Below are 17,150 nucleotides of genomic sequence, written 5' to 3' on the forward strand. Positions count from 1 at the left end.
TAACCCCCCCTTCCCCGCTGCCTAAACCTAAGTCCCCCGGGGGGGTGCCTAACCATAAGTCCGCCCGGGGGTTGCCTAACCCTAACCCTCCCTCCCCCTAGCCTAACCCTACCCTCCTGGGGGACTGCCTAACCCTAAGTCCCCCCCGGGAGCCCTAAACCTAACCCTCCCCACCGCGGCTGTCTGCTCGCGGCGCCCGGCATCCCTTCCATCGGGATGCCGGGCGCCAGTCTCCCAGCATCGGGGAAATGTCAGGCGTCTACATCTAGACGCCCAGCATTTCATCCCTCGCCAGAAACAAGAAACCAATGTGTGGTGTGTTTTTTTTACTTACCTTGCAATACTGGTACTGTAGCACTTTAACGATGGTTTTGCGGGTCTCCAGAATGATGACGCCCAAGGACTGAGGTGAAATGAGTGTCCCAAACTTCAGGTCTTCAATTGACCTTGCTGTAGCCAGGTACCTCAGGGTAGCCACCAGTCTCTCTTGAGCAGGGATTGCCCTCTGCCACCTTGTGTCCTGTCTCTGGATGTGGGGGTCACCAGATGCAGCAATTCCTGGAAGGTGGCGTCATCCATGCGCAGGTAGTTCCGATAGTCGTCCGGGTTGTTCTCCTTGATCTCTATCAGCAGGGACATGTGAGAGCGGGTATCCCTTTGTAGCAGCCACTCTTTGGTCCAGCATGCTCTTGTCCTTCTTTGCTGGACCCTCTTCCTAATCTCCCGGACCCCGGCTTCAGTGACCAACACTCTATACCGATAGGGATGCATCAGTACAGAATGCAGGAACAGGATAGAATGCAGGTAGGTAGCACACACTTGCAGATAGAATAAACTTTGTAAAAGGCAAGCCAAATACAAAGAGCACAGTAGCAATGTACAGGATTCAGCAGGAATACACCTAGCCTCATCTAGTAGCAGAGCAGAATGTACACAGTGTTTAAAGGGCGCCTGCTATTTATACCCCATAGATAGCCCCTCCCATTGTTATGGCTATTTAAATTTCCCACCAATAGTCATGAGCCTGTTTTATTTTTTTTAACTCACGACCAATCTCACGATGCGTACAATCTGATAGATCGTGAGATCGTGAAACAGGTTGGGTGATTTTTTTGGCAAAATCGTGATCACAACAGCAAGGGAGCTCCCGTGAAAGTTCATGAGGAAATTGGACAAGAAATCGGATCGTGAGCACATCGGTATGTGTGTGGGCACCATTTCTCTCTGTGTGATTCCTTCCTCCCTCACCACTTCCTCTTGTCTCTCATCTTCCTCTCTTCGTATATCTCACTGCAATAGCCTGGTGGTACAGTAGCCATTACGCTGCATTATTATATGGTATGACTGAGGTTCAGATCCCAGTATGGGATTCTGGGAATATTTCCCAGCGCCATCACCGCCTGTCTGTCTAAATAAAGCCAGATTTGGGGTGGTGCCTGCCAAGGCCCCCCCCTTCCCCCCTTATCTATGGCCCCTTCTGTCCCTTATGGGCGGCCGCGCCTGTCCTCCCGGCGATCCGGTGAGGTGTGCACGGTTTCTCCTATGCCCCCTTCTAGTTTGTTGTGCGCACGCCGTTGCTACCAGCACAGGTGTCAGCCGCAAGTTCCACCGGTGCCCACTCCCTTTCCCCCAGCTGTGTCCTGCTCTGGGACTGTAAACAGCGAGGCTTCAAGGGGCAGGAAGGGGCCACATGGGTATGCGGGCCGGGTGCCTGTCATGGCGCCGGCTTGCGCTGCTGCGGCGACCATCTTCTGCGGCTGGGGTTGGAGCCAGGCTGCTGGTCAGAGCCAACAATTTTATATGTATCAGTAAACCAGCAGTATAATGTATTCAAATAACTGTAGGGAGGCAGTTGTATCAAATCAGGTTGCAGTCTAAAACTAGTTTTCCAACGCTGATGTCAGCCGCAGCTCTAGGGGTGGGTTGTGGGGAAATGTACTGTGACAGGAGAGGGCGGCCTTACGCTCGCTTGCTGTTTTGCTATTTTGCGGGCTCACTTCGTACATCATCCAAAACAAAGGGGCGCGGCGTATCTCGTTTCTCGGCTATGTGCCGTTTCCTCAGAAGCTAACAAGCCCGCCTACCGCACATACTTTATTGGACTATTCACAGTCGGCTAGTCATTGTCCACAAACCAGTTTTATTGATAAAACAATACTATTGGTAGAGCACTTATTTCATAAATAAATGCATAGACTATAGCTGGCCACACATCTAAAGATTATCTGTCCAATCAGCCAACTAGTTGATTGGTTGGAACGAAAATCTGGTAAGGTATGAAAGCAAATGACAATCAGCAATCTGCATCCAAACGCCGGAAAATGGACAAAAACTGTTGTTTGAACAAATTGTTTAGATCAAACATTTAACAAACTTGTCTGCATGACCATTTTCATCTGTTTTATGGCATTTAGAAACAAATTGCTGATCATCATTTACTCCTATACGTTGCCAGATTTTCATCAACAAGTTGGCTGGTTGGATGTAAGTTGGTCTAGTGTGTGGCCAGCTTATGTCTACGTGTTAAATGCATTGCAGCCACGTTATCATAAACCAGCATGTCAGAAACCACTGTGCCTTTGTTTTTCGGTGCTTCTGGCACATTCTCTCTTAGATTTTTGTGTATAAAATTTTGACATATTACATTCGTAAATCATAAGCAGGTACGTACAATAAAGTTATATTGATTCTAATATTGAAACAATCAATTAATTTATATCTGAATAAAGACTGTATCGTCCATCAAACTCATTTATTACAGCGATATATTCATGTTTATAGTGATGCACATAGATCACAAATGTGGTTAGGGAAAATATGTATCATGGAGTATTCAGCAGATAGTATATCACAAATGACACCTTCACTAAAAGTTGTGAAATATTACTAATATCACGCTTCAAAATATACTCTCTACATCATAAATGTACTGAATCACTATACATGGGTATTCCTAAATTAAATAGAGATGGAGAGTGTATTGGGACCTAATGAACATGTAGGTATTAAAGCGAGCAGAGCTCCCCCTCCCCCATCCGCTCAAGTTGGTGTCATTTTATGAATGGTAACACAGGTTCATAGTCTAAAGTTTCCAATATACCTGAAATTATTTTCAACATTGTTTAGCTCTATACTATCATTGAGTCCATTGGGGGCCGGGGAATTTAATCTAACTATCCAAAATGCTTCTAAGTATTGGAAACCTATCGTCTTCTCTTTTATCCAAAATGTTTCTGAGTATTAGGAGCCTATCACCTCCTCTTCTATCCAAAATGCTTTTAAGTTCTGGGAACCTATCACATCCCCTTCTATTAACCTTTTTTGTGTACTCACTTTCACAGTTCAAATTTTTAGACCACCTTTTTTGTCGTACATGCATAGGAACACTATGTGACTGTGGGTCCATCTTTAATGATGCAACATTTTCTTTTGTCCGTATGATTTTCCTAATACTTTCTGTAGGTGAATTGTATTGATTCTCGTAAATTAGGCTCTTGTTCCCTGTAGCCTGTGCTCGTGGATTGGTTTTCTTACTCATGAGAGGGCATCTTTCTATACCACTGTCTAATTTGAAAGCTTTGTCTGAAACAGTATGGGGATAGTCATGTTATACATAAGGTATGATGCAACTGCGGGGATTTCAAACATCTCCTCACTGGACCAGTCCCTCCTCAGATGCAGGAACTGGCCTTTGGGAATATTGTTTTTAATTTTTACATTTTTGTGTTAAAAGTTTTTATATTCCAAATAGGTGTTCATAGAATTTAGGTGAGCTACATAATTTGCATTATGGTCTCATCCCCATTCCAAATAAAACATAATCATATATAAATATATTTCATAGGGTAACAAGTTGACCCGAGTCCACCACCCCCACATGCAACGCTCTTCAAAACACACCATATCTTATACACAGCCCTCTGTAATACCGGGACATGACCCTGGCTTGGGTTCCCCAAGGCCATAGGCTGCGGGCTCCTACAGGCTTGGAGGAGCTGAGGCAGCCTTTTGTAGCAGCTTTAAGGCAGGGTAGCCTGTATTGGGGAATACTACATACCTGGATTCAGGAACCATCGCTGCACTGCTTGTGACAGTGGGGGTGCTTCGATGACCCTGCTGTCACAGCAGTCAAGGGGCCTTGTTGCAAATAGGGGTGTCATGGTCTGCACCTCCAGCATCCGCCATTCAGCAGTTAGGTAGGATTTATGGGCTGTCTCTGTCTGCATTGCCTGTTGCTCCCTGTGTCTCTTTTGATGTTTCCACTGCTGGGCATGCGCATCCGGTTCATTGCCTGTTGCAGGGGACACTGGAGTTCGCAAGATACAGCCTGTGTTTTCTTTTTGTTTCAGACATCGATGTGGTCAGACACACCACGGTCGCTCCTACCGCCACCCCAGGGATCTATCGTGTAGCTTCTGTTGCCAGGCCTGGAGTCATCAGCACAGATGGTTCCCCTTCCAATTCTTGAGCCAGCATGGAGAGTCTCGTATGTAGGTCCTTGGCCCTTCAGACCTTGATTGTCTATAAGGCTTTGTGAGAGACTTTCTTGCAGAGTCACAGCTTGGCAGGAGATACAGGCTCTGTCCAATGCCTATCTGGAGATATATTCATGTGGAATCATGATTTGTAACGTTGTTTGTGGATTTGAGTGCTTCGGCCAACTTGCCACCTTTCCGGTGGGGGTCTCAAGGGATTTTGCACTATTTTTGCCCTGCTTAGGACAATGATAGGCTAACGCAAATAGTATAACTGAATGGAGACAAATAAACAGCAAAGAATAAGAGAATGGCATTACTAACAAAAATAAAAAAATCCAGCAGGTTTTTTGTAGGTTTTTACCTCGGGTCAAGTCCTCCTCCCCCCTTTCCCTCCCCCCCATCCCTCCCTCGATGATGGTTTCCATAGTTACATGTTCCTCATATATTTGTGTGTACTGCAGGTGATTTCCTGGATTCTTGGCCCATCCGGTCTACAGACGGCAGCAGATTCCTTTGGGTTTCAGAGTCCAGGATGCTTATATTGTTTGCAGGGTTGAGGTTCGACTCACGAAGGAGGGGAATTGTTTGTTCCTTGAGGAGCATTTTTCAGTTTTGTGGGGGTTAGTGAGCTAGGTAGTATGGTGGCGGGCCTGGTTCCTTACTGGGAACCATGTGTGTCGGGAAAAATCGGCAGTTGGTAAAGCATCCATATTGCTGCAGTAGGAGCCTAGGCACACCCCTTCAATGCACGGGTTAGGCTGATTTAACCCTACTGGGCTCAGTGGCGCCACTCATCCAGGTGGGCCAAAATGGTGCATCGGTATGGGTGTTGGATACCGTATCACTTGCTAAAATGGGAGAGTGGCCCTTGCAAGTATTTTATATTGACATGGGTGTCTTACTTGCTATAAAGTGAGAGTGGCCCTTGCAAGTATTTTATATCTCACTTTCCATTAATTGGGATATCAGCCCTGGTAAGTGGGGGACATCTTTTGCCTAAGTCAAGTGGGCGTCGGTGATTGGCCGTTCTTTCCTCTGCCACCATACTCATTATTGTAAATAAATAAAGCTGACCTATTATTTTTGTACCGCATTAACTTGGTCTGTGCCTTTATTTTGAGAAATATGGTTTTAAAGAACTTATGGTTACATCCATCATCTGACGATAGAGTTTAAAGCCCTTCTGGCAATCATTTCTATTGGGATTTTTTTGCTGGTAAACTCATCTGTGAATGTTGGTGTTTTTGTAATGCCAGCTTTGATTTATCAGTGTCCTGGGATTTTACTATTCTAACCTTCATTTCTGTTCTGTGCACACCTGATACATAGCAGCATTACCTGATTTCCCTGTTCCTTATTTTACATCTTACTTAACTATATAATGGCTCACAATATATCAATTGGAAACCAATAGATTTGTGTGGGGTTTTATGTCATTATACAAATTGTCTATATCTTCACACACATCCATTTTATTTAATTCAGTACCATTACAGATCCTATTGCTTCTGTGCTTGTCATTATATATATATGTGTTCAACTACCCAAGCACTACATTGCATCTTATTTCAGTTGTACTTTTTGCAAAGCACTGGTTGGTGCAAAACATCCCATTTATTTTCTGCACTTGTGTGTTACCAGTATTGAGAGGTCATTGTAAATCTATTAGTAGTCAAGATAATAGAAAAGTTGAATGACTGTGGTCAGTGTAGGTTTACTGCACATTGTGTGATTCTAGAGTGTCCAAAAAGGTCACATCACAAATTCTGTATCTTTATTATCACCATCATCCTCATTTCTATCATCTTCACCACCAGTTGTTTCCATACTTTTAAACAAGCACACATTGAATCATAGCCCCACCACCTTATGTATATTCTGTTTAAAACAGAAGTCACATGACGCATACAATAACCTGACACACACACGGAGCTCTAAAATTAGGCACTGGTTGTGCTCTAAGCTGCTAAAGATTAGAAAATGAACATCCTACAATATTTCACATATCATTGGTGTCCTGTATGTGGGGCAAAATCAACACAACCATTCTTTTTCTCAAGTGGATAAAAAATGTAACAAATATTTTTGAATACCTAGAAGCATATTAGCAATGCCAAGGATGATCATTGCCCATTTCAACAGAATATATTGAGTAACAAATACCCTTACCACCTTACAAAGACATTATCATTTGCAAAAACATATGATAATATATGATCTTCTACCATCAAACAGAAGTGTAGCCATGGCGCCCGGAGCATGTGTGTGCTATGGCACCTACCCCCATCCCATGTGTGTCAAGGAAAGGAGTGTCCAGCATGTGGGGGTAAATTAAAGGGGAAAAAATAAACATTAGATATAGATATATTCCAATACAGGTTGAGTCTCCGATATCCAAAATGCTTGGGACCAGGGGTATTTTGGATAACAGAATATTCCGTATTTTGGAATATTTGCATATCATAATGAAATATCTTGGGAATGGGACCCCAATATACACACAGAATGCATTTATGTGTTATATACACCTTATACACATCGCCTGCAGATAATTTTATACAATATTTTCAATAATTTTGTGGTTCAAACAAAGTTTGTGTACATACATGAAATTCAGTTATGTTTCATATACACACATTATACACACAGTCTGAAGGTAATTTTATACAATATTTGTAATAATTTATGCCTTAGACAAAGTTTGTGTACATTGAACCATCAAAAATCAAAGGTTTCATTTTCTCAGTCAAGCCAAAAAAATTCTGTATTTCGGAATATTCCGTATTTCAGAATATTTGGATATGGGAGACTCAACCTGTATTCTAAAGCAATTCCACTAATTAAAAAAAAAAACATTGGCCCCACAGGAAAAAAACATTGGTCCCCACAGGAAAAGATAAAACACATTCACCTCCCACAGGAATAAAAAACAAACACATTGGGCCCGATAGGAAGAGACAAACACATTGGCCCACAAAGGAAAAGATAAAACACATTGGCCCCTATAGGCCAGACCCAATTGCCTTTTGGGTGTCATCCAGGCTGCAGGCCAACGTCATAGAGACAACTGCAGCCTGCAGGCCTCCCAGGTGGTCCATTTCCTAGCTAATGGCTCACCCGGAAGTGCTGGAAAATTGGAACCTGTTTCAGCATCTAATAAACACTCAGCCAGATCCAGCATTAAATCATTAGCATTCTCATAAACAAATAGACCTATTTTCTCTAATGACCACAAACATTACACAAACATTACATTATTAGCACCTTCATTACATCAATAAATACCTTCCCACACACACATACTACAGCAATGAGTAATACCTCTCAGCAATACCCCTCCACACTACAGCAATACCTTATCACATTACAGCAATACCCTATCACATTACAGCAATATCCCTCCACACTACAGCAATACCCTATCACATTACAGCAATATCACTATTGCCCCCACACTACTGAGTAACATGAAAGGATATTCTCAACACTCAGGTCAAACTTGATGATGTCAAGTGTGTGATGTGATGGATGATGGGTTAACATAGAGGACTCCAGTGCATACTTAATGAGGGCATAATTAATGGAGCACAGTGGTAGATTAATTAATGGGGGAATGTAGTATCTCTGCCAGAATGAAAGAGTTGTCTACTTTTGGAAATTCCCCCATCCTTAGTAAAATGTGCTACCTCCCTTGGGTCTCACCTTTTGGGTACCTGAGGTTGGATTGCAAAGCATCTTGGCCATTTTTACAATAACAGTTCTGCATGCAAAAGCTGTAAACTACATTCTTTCCAAAGGACTGAACATACTGAATCCTCAAATGTTGTTTACTATATGTGAGCCAGCTCCTGGTAACCAAGGATTCTTACAGTTAGTTGCCAATTTGCTATATGGTGGAAGGATATAGGAAACAATAAACCGGATCTTCAGTTGGCAGTAAAACAAAAGAGAGCAAGTAACTATGCACCTGGACTAACTATACTTGCATGTACCCACGAATGCTAGATAGCTTTATTTTTACACAGCAACTTAGATGTCCCTCTCAAATGTAAATCTCTCTGCACATGTTAAATCCGTCTCACCTGCAGTGCAACATGGTTTTTCCAAGGTGCAAAATTACTTGCTCTATTTTGTTTACTCCCAACTCAGAAGCAGGCCCTATGCTAGCACAGTGTATAAAAGTCCCAGCAATCTCCTTGCAAACTTATGGCCTCAAACTCTTAACACATGTTCCAGAAGGCAGGTCAGAAAAATATAGAAAATGCAGCGTGATGGTTATTAAACATGGTGCAAAAGAATGACTGAATGGAAGATTCCATTTTAAACCAGTTAATATGATATTTCTAAATGTAGCACAGAATATCAGTGACACATCACCAATAACACAGCACCTGGCGCAGGTAGATCCAGCTCTCTCCACGCCTGTGCCGCACTCTACTTTGGACTACCTCACATAGGGGCCTATTCATCAACACTAAAATAAAGTTTTTAAGGACATTTTCCTTAATTACCGTTATTTTAGTATTCATGAAGACACTTAACACAGGAGATATCACTGATATCTCCTGGTTAAGTCCGCCTGTGTTAACTTCCACACTCCCCCAAATACAAATCATGTATTTTCGAAATTTGATGGTGTTACTATACGCCACTGTCAAGTGGCGTATAGCGGGTGACACTTACCTGTTTTCACCTGGGCAGGTCCTCTGCTGGCTCCCTCCCTCACTCTGCTCGCTTCTCAGGCTCCATCAGCTGTGCTGACACTGGGTTTCCCCTGGCAGAACACAGTAAAGTTTAGAAAAAAAAACGAAACATTTTTTTTTTTCTAAACTTTATTGTGTTCTGCCAAGAGAACACATGTCAGCACAGCAGACGGAGCTTGATGCGGCTGCAGCGGACAGGTAAGTGGGGGACAGGGGTAGGTGAGCGGAGGGGGGAGGGGGGGCCAGAATTACAGCAGCTGTAGGCAGTGCTGCACATGCACTGCTTTTACGGATGTAACAGCACATGTGCAGCACTGATTACAGCTGCAGTAAGTTAGAGTAGATAGAGAAAAGTATCTATATCCCAAAAAGCTGTCATTGCAAAAATAACAGCTTTTCGGAATATTTACTTATGGAGAGGAGTAATGATGAATTCCTCCGGTAATTAGATAGAACTCCATGCAAGTTCTAAACCTAATTGCATCCAGAGAATTTTTAGTTACTGATGAATAGGCCTCATAATCAACTAACTGCATCAATAGCATTACCAGACGATCAGAACACTGCACTTCATTCACCAATAGCAGGCCAGTGGTAAATGTGGACCCTGAAAAGTTTTGGTGATCACTAGTAATTGGAAAATACTAATGACTGTAACAAAAGGACACCTTCACCCCCCACCCAGCCAGGAAGAAAATAAAAAGTGTTTATACACAGAAAATATTTTACTAAATAAAATAACCTATTTAGTCGCCCCAGGAACTCATGGGAAAGGAGAGGGGGAGTCGACCTACTGTAATACTCCTGTTGATGCCTACAGTTGATCCACCCCTAAGAAAGGGACAGGAACATACAATGGATGCTAATTTTCACCACCTCTGCACTTGTATCCAGCTCTCTGTATGATGGCTGTGTTAGCAAAACATAAGCGCCCAATGTGCAAGAGACTTGCATTTGGGTATGATAACCTCATCAGAGGTACCCTTCTTTCTTCTAGGAGATTCGACCTTGACAGTCTGTGCATGTGTTAGTGGTGTTTGGAGATGCTACTGTTTCCAGTAGCATCTCTACTGAAGAAGAGAACAGCAGTGTCTCGAAACAGGTCAGAGTACTCCCTGTGCTATCCGGTCCACCTTCCTTGTAATCTGAATGTCCATACCTAGTCAAGCTTTAGGAGCCAAGTGCAGGGTAGCCGGTAACTCTGCATTTTTTCACAACCTGCGTCTCCTCTCCACTACTTGCGGTAGGATAACTATTGTTTAAAACTGGACTTTATTTCATGTATGCTCCAGCATGTTATTTATGTTTAATACATGCTAATATATGTACACGTAATTTAAAGAGTGCCCTCTCTTTTATTCAGAGGGTGCTGGCAGTACTTTGCAGCCAGACATTTACTTCACTTTGCCTATTTTATGTGCATTTTTTTGGACTGATATATTTACTTACTTTACTACAGTATTAATCTCTCCAACTGTATGTTTGCTATTTGCCATATCCAGCATGTGACAATTCATTTTAAAGAGTGCCATCTCTTTTATTCTTATAGTGTGCTGGCAGCCAGACATTTACTCCTTTTGCCAATTTTTAGTATATTGGATGTTGCTTTTTTTGTACTGCTATATATTATATATATATATATATATATATATATATATATATATATATATATATATATATATGCTGGATTCATGAACTCCAGACTGTGTCCCCTTTAGGGCTCAATGAGCAACTTGTATTGGCTTGTTTTCTCTAATAGACTCACATAAGATTTTTATTGTAAGGTACTATATACAGTATACGTAGACTCTATCGTTTATGATAGCTTTTCCCTAGTAATATATTTTGCTGTTGCTCTGTACATTTCTATGCTGTTATTACATTCCCGTTCTACATGGACATTAGACCATATACAGTCTGGTGTAACTTTGTTGTTTTCCACAGGTCGATGTTCTGCAGTTGGTAACATAGTGGTGACTTGTTGCCATGGTGATGGGTTTGACACATCGTTGCGGGTCCCGCCCCCTGAGGCTGTCATGACGCCGGCGCTATGCGCGCATTGTGATGACGTCATTGCGCCCTGGACTGCGGAGACACGAGCTTGACACTGGGTGACTACTGACTATAAAGGTATGTGTTTTTATACATGTTTGGTGTTGCTGACGAAAAGATTTATATCATGAAACGTTGAATGTGACACGCTGTTGTCTGCCTGTGACATATCATTATTTGACACTCACCTGTGATCATATTGAAATTTTATTATTGTAAATAAATTAACTTTACTATTTACCAAACCAGCTTTTTTGTATCCACATCTTGTTCTACTGGGCAGCACCATAGCTATAACATAATTTCTTGTCTACCAAGTTTCTGGGTTTCACTGGGGAAACCCTTTGTTATATCAGGCTTGCTTCTACCCAGCTAAGCACCCAAACTCACCCCAAAACCACATCATCTTACTGTTTCCAAGTGTCTGGTCTCTTAACACTCTTACAGTGCATTCATTAGGTAAAATTATAATAGTTTGCTGCGCTGTGATTCAAAGCAGCTCAGTGAAGGTGAGAGGCAAATCATATAATGAACCTAAAAGGTTACAACTAACTGCTGGTGTATATAGTGTTAAAAATAAAAAATAATCAAAACAATTAAAAAATTAAAATAATGATAAGCATAGAAAAAGTGGGTAAGCATCAACAAATAAAATAAAATTAAGAGACACAATGTTTATAGACTTTTGTCGATAAATGTGAGCAGGGAGGCAATTGGAGGTCCGGTGCCCAGTAAACAAGGAGAGTCTGATAGCCCTAACTATCCCTACCTGTAGGGTTATGACTAGAATAGAGGGCTGCAGGGGACCTGTGACGTCACACTCACGGCATGAAAGGGGGAGGGCGGGGATGCTAACTCCTTGCATCTTGTCCCGCTTGCTCCAGTTCGTACCTGTAAGGTTAGGGCTAGCAGCCACCACAGCCCATGTTAGGGCAATCATTGTACTCTCCTTGTTGACTGGGAACTGGATTTTAATTGTTGATGCTTACCCCTTTTTTTCTATCCTTATCATTATTTTTTTATTGTTTTTATTTTTAACACTATATACACCAGCGCTTAGTGGTAACCCTTTGGGTTCATTATGATTCAAGTATTCATTACTGAGTCCTTATTTGAGCCTCTTTTGTGCAGTGTGAAATGCTGCCAATCCAGTGACAACAATGGGCAGGAATCTGGACTACTTACATTTATAGCACATCTGTAACAGATGGCACCGGGTTTGGAGCCTGATAATCGTCTTTCAGTTAGGACATTTTATCAATGGATGAATCCTGAGAAGGACATGAAGTGTCTATGATATTCAGTACAGAGGCACCTGCCTGTATTTGGGTGCTAATATCCAGTTATGTTATTGCAGTGAGAACAGGTTCAAATTTGGTACCACCAATCAGTCTTCTGCTATAGAACTATTCTGTTGAATGTCAGGGCATTGTCAGGATCTGTAACCACCAACACATCTACATCTATCACAAACAGTTACATGATGACCTGAAATGATTCATTGACACAAGCAATTGCATTATGGTGGTCTGCCCTCCTATACAAAGCCATGATTCCAGGCATTGCAAAGTGGTGGGGTACCATGAGGGGCTAGCCAGAGGCTTGACTACTCTTCCTGGAGTCTAGAGAGTCATGTAAATTTTGTGAGTCTCTCGTTCTAGGAGAGTAGGTATGTGTCACTATTTTGGAGCCACATTTATAGTGTCACTAAAATTGTTAATATGCACTTGTGTATACGTGTATGTTGGCACTTGTAGTTCATGCAATAGCACACATGGCTGTTGGTGCATGCTCGATTTGTAGTGTTGTGCTTGCACTATGGCCCTCATTCAGAGCCGTACGCTCTGAGCAGAGCGCACGCTCTGAATGAGGGCCGGCCTCCATGAAAATGGAGAGTCCTCCTGGACACTCGTATAGCTGTGGGTCACCACCCACAGGCTATACGAGCGTGCATTTTGATGGCCGCGATGGTCTTGACCATCGCGACCATCGAAACCGCGAGCCGGAGCCTGCGGTTGAGGTTTTCAACCGCAAGCTCCGGAGTGATTTTGGCTCTATCAGAGCCAAAATCACTCCCACTGACATCACTAGTGATGTCAGTGGGCCGGCTTCTGACGGGAGGCGTTCCCGTGGGAACGCCCCCGTCAGGGAGGCACGCCCCCGGCATGCCTACCAAAGGGGGAGTGCTGTCAATCAACATCGACAGCACGCCCCCTTTGATCAGACACAACGAGCGAAGGACTTTCCTTTGCTCGTCGCGTCTGGCGCATGCGCACGACGGAGCTCCCTCCGTCGTGCGCATGCTCAGTCCAGAACATCAACCCACTTGCGAGCGGACAGCCGCTCGCGAGTGGGTCTGAATCAGGCCCTATATTTGTACAATATTACTCTGATATCCATAGCCAGGGATCACAGGTGGTGCCCACTGGTAGTCCACATTGGGCCAATTGATAATTCTCTTATGTGGAAAATATTATCATATTAATATATTAGTTGGAAAATTATTGTTTTATTTTTTAAGAGAACAATATTATTTATAAGTAATTTGTGTTTAAAAATATTTTTATGATGCGGGCAACATTAATTTATGGCTTTATAAATGGAGCACATATCATAAAATAATACATGTTGCCCCATCATAAAACACTTTTAAACACCATTGAACAATAAGTTACTCTTTACTATAATTAATAAATAATATTGCTTTTTTAGATAAAATTATACAAAAATGTCCCTCCTAATATATTAATAAATTAGTATGTCCTTCATAAAAAAATAATAATAATTAATGTTACAGTATCTGCCTCTTTATTCATTAAATAATATTTGCCCTCCTTATAAATGTGTTCTTCTTCTGATTAGCCAAATAGTGCAGTGGACTTTGGGCAGCTTTGAGTTGGTTTTATGGCAGTATTGATTTACAGTAAAACTCCAGGAAAATAATCCCACAAAATTGCAGTAAAACAGAGGAACCTCAATGATGGTTTACAAAATACAATCAAAACTGCTGAATAGTAAATTCAATTGTTTGGTGCTTCAATTTGATCTCGCTGTGCTGTAGTTTCAAAACCATATCAAAAACCGCTGCTTAGTAAATTTACCCCTTAGTGTTAATGTAATTTTATTTTATTAATGCTTCTTTGATTTACTTTTTATTATTTCATTATTTTAATTTTAAGTAAAAAGTATAAAAGATCAAATTGTTCCTAATTGAATTACAAAAGAGTTTATCAGCATAATTTCTAAATTGCTATCCACCCAAATTATAATGGAACGGTCTTTTGTGGGAAACTGGAACCTTCCAATACTTTCATTCTTTTCCTTCAAGTTGATGTCAAATTGTGGGGGGGGATGAATCATGTAGAGATAATGTATTATTATTTCCACTGTATTTTGGTTTTAGCTTTCATGACATATATCATGCTAATTAGAATGTAAGCTCTTATGATCAGGGCCCTCTACCCTCTTGTGCTTGTCTTTACTTTATTTTCATCTACTCCTTACTCCCCACTAGGACACCTAACACTTGGTTGCTTATGCTATGTTGCTTATTTGGGTGTTATGGTCACTAATGTACTGTAGCAATATATATTATCCATGTCCTTGTCCTGCATTGTATTGTATTGTACTGTAAGACACTGGTCACTTATTTGTTTATGTACTTTGTAATGCACTGTGGAACACTTGTGGCGCCATATAAATAAATGATAATAATAATAATAATTACAAGAAATTTTTATAAATTGCTTATAGTATGCTGAGTGTCTAGGAAATTAACTTTCCAAAATATTGTATGAAATGAAATATACTAGTTATTATTGGTAGCAGAGCATTATATGCACACACACACATTGTAATTTTGCTTTTTTGTGATATTATTTTGTGACGAATTACAGAATGCACACAGTAAAAAAAACACCAGCAGTAATAAAGTATTTAAAAAATTTTGGGCTAAATGTCCTAATTGACCTCTTTCATCATAAAGTAGTTATTGACTTATCCATAAATTTTAGCCAGTAACTTGTCCTTGCTTTACTTGTTTATGCTCCATTGATCCCAGCATTAAATCTACATTTTATTCTTTACTGCACATCCTTGCTTTGATACTAATGACCTTGTTGAAAATGATATCTCTATTCTTGTCACCTCTGCTGAAAAACAAGCTTCCTCACAATAAAAAGTTTCCTGATGCACAAAAATGATTTAACAATTAGTCATTTGTTTAGAAAACGATTCTACTTACTAGCTTTCAATTTATAGAAGCAAACAGATTTCCATGCCTATGATGTCTTTGATCAACCTACCTACTGAAATGTTATCTACCATTCATAATTCTTTATAGACTAGTTAATAAAATAAAATATTACCAAACTTAGGCTAATGGGGCAAATGCAGAGTGAGACCTATACTGGTTAGTGTGGCATAAAATACATAAATACACTCTACATTTGCCCAAAAAAACAGGCAGAGGGCATATGCACACATGCAGATTTGTGTGAAATTGGCAGGATTACTGGCACCTGGAATGGTTGGATTGTCAAGGAAAGTGGACTAATTTAGGCTAAGTACAGTATGAATCACATAAATATTCCTGTCCAAACTGTATAAGTTGTGAGAGCTTGAGGGCAGTTATAAATGCACAATGATGAAGATGGACACCAGCACTAGCGGACTACTTGTGTTTATCTGATATCCAATGTATCACTGATACTGATAAGTGCTTTTATTACCTGCTTATGCATTATCATGTCACTGCAGTTAGAGTTAAGCTGGCCACACATCTAAAGATTATCTGTCCAACCAGCCAACTAGATGATTGGTTGGAATGAAAACCTGGTAAGGGATGAAAGCAAATGACAATCAGCAATTTGCTCCCAAATGTCGGAAAATGGACAAAAACTGTTGTTTGAACAAATTGTTTAGATCAAACATTTAACAAACTTGTCTGAACGACTATTTTCATCTGTTTTCTGGCATTTAGAAGCAAATTGCTGATCATCATTTACTCCCTTATGTTACCAGATTTTCATTCCAACCAATCAACTAGTTGGCTGGTTGGACAGATAATCTTTAGATGTGTGGCCAGCTTTAGGCTGCAGAAAAAGTGGGTTTGGGGGAGGGTTAGAGTGTCTGTCAGGATTCTGACTGTGGGGATGCCGCTGTTGCTGTTCTGACTGCCGGGTTCTTACTGCCAGCATCCCATACCCAACCCGAGTAAACAAAGCTACTGTAGGTGTCTTGATTATGCTTTTCCTCCTGCAAACCAGGACTATAGGCAGAGACTGTTATGCAGTGGGATATAGGATAGATGCAGGCGCCAGGATAACTTAACATGGCAATAGTGTATGGGAAATCAGGAACAGAATGGGAAGAGTAGGATGCCGGTAGCAGAATTTGGATCAGGATGTAGATATGCTGGACTTGGATGCTGTAACACAGCAGAGACAGGCTGCAGGAGATATTGGAACCTAGTGTTATGCACAATAGATGCTGACTGCAGGCGATGTTGGAATTGTGTGCTCTACACAAAAGAATCAAGCTGCATGTGATGTTGGAACTGCATGCTGAATGAACCATGTGATAGGAGTTGCTGAAGAATGTTTTTTTTTAATGCAGATCATGTGATACTTTCCACATTGCAGCATTGCAGATGAGTGACCACAAGTCTCAGGGATGCTGAAGGCAGCCAGTGGGGACACAGATGGCGAATCGAATCATCGGGCTCCCTGGGAGGGGTAGTTTGGGGGGGACAGGAGGCAGCCGGGATGCCAGGCGCCGGTATCCCGGCGTCGGTAAAATGACAGGCATCTAGATTTAGACGCCTGTCATTTAACCCTCGCCTGGATAATGCAGTCGGGAAGTCGGCTGTCGGGCTTACGTCAGCCAACTTCCCGATTGCATCCCTTTTAAAATGCTT

This window comes from Taudactylus pleione, unplaced genomic scaffold, assembly GCF_031769625.1.
Source record: "Taudactylus pleione unplaced genomic scaffold, aTauple2 ptg000116l, whole genome shotgun sequence".
Classification (NCBI taxonomy): Eukaryota; Metazoa; Chordata; class Amphibia; order Anura; family Myobatrachidae; genus Taudactylus; species Taudactylus pleione.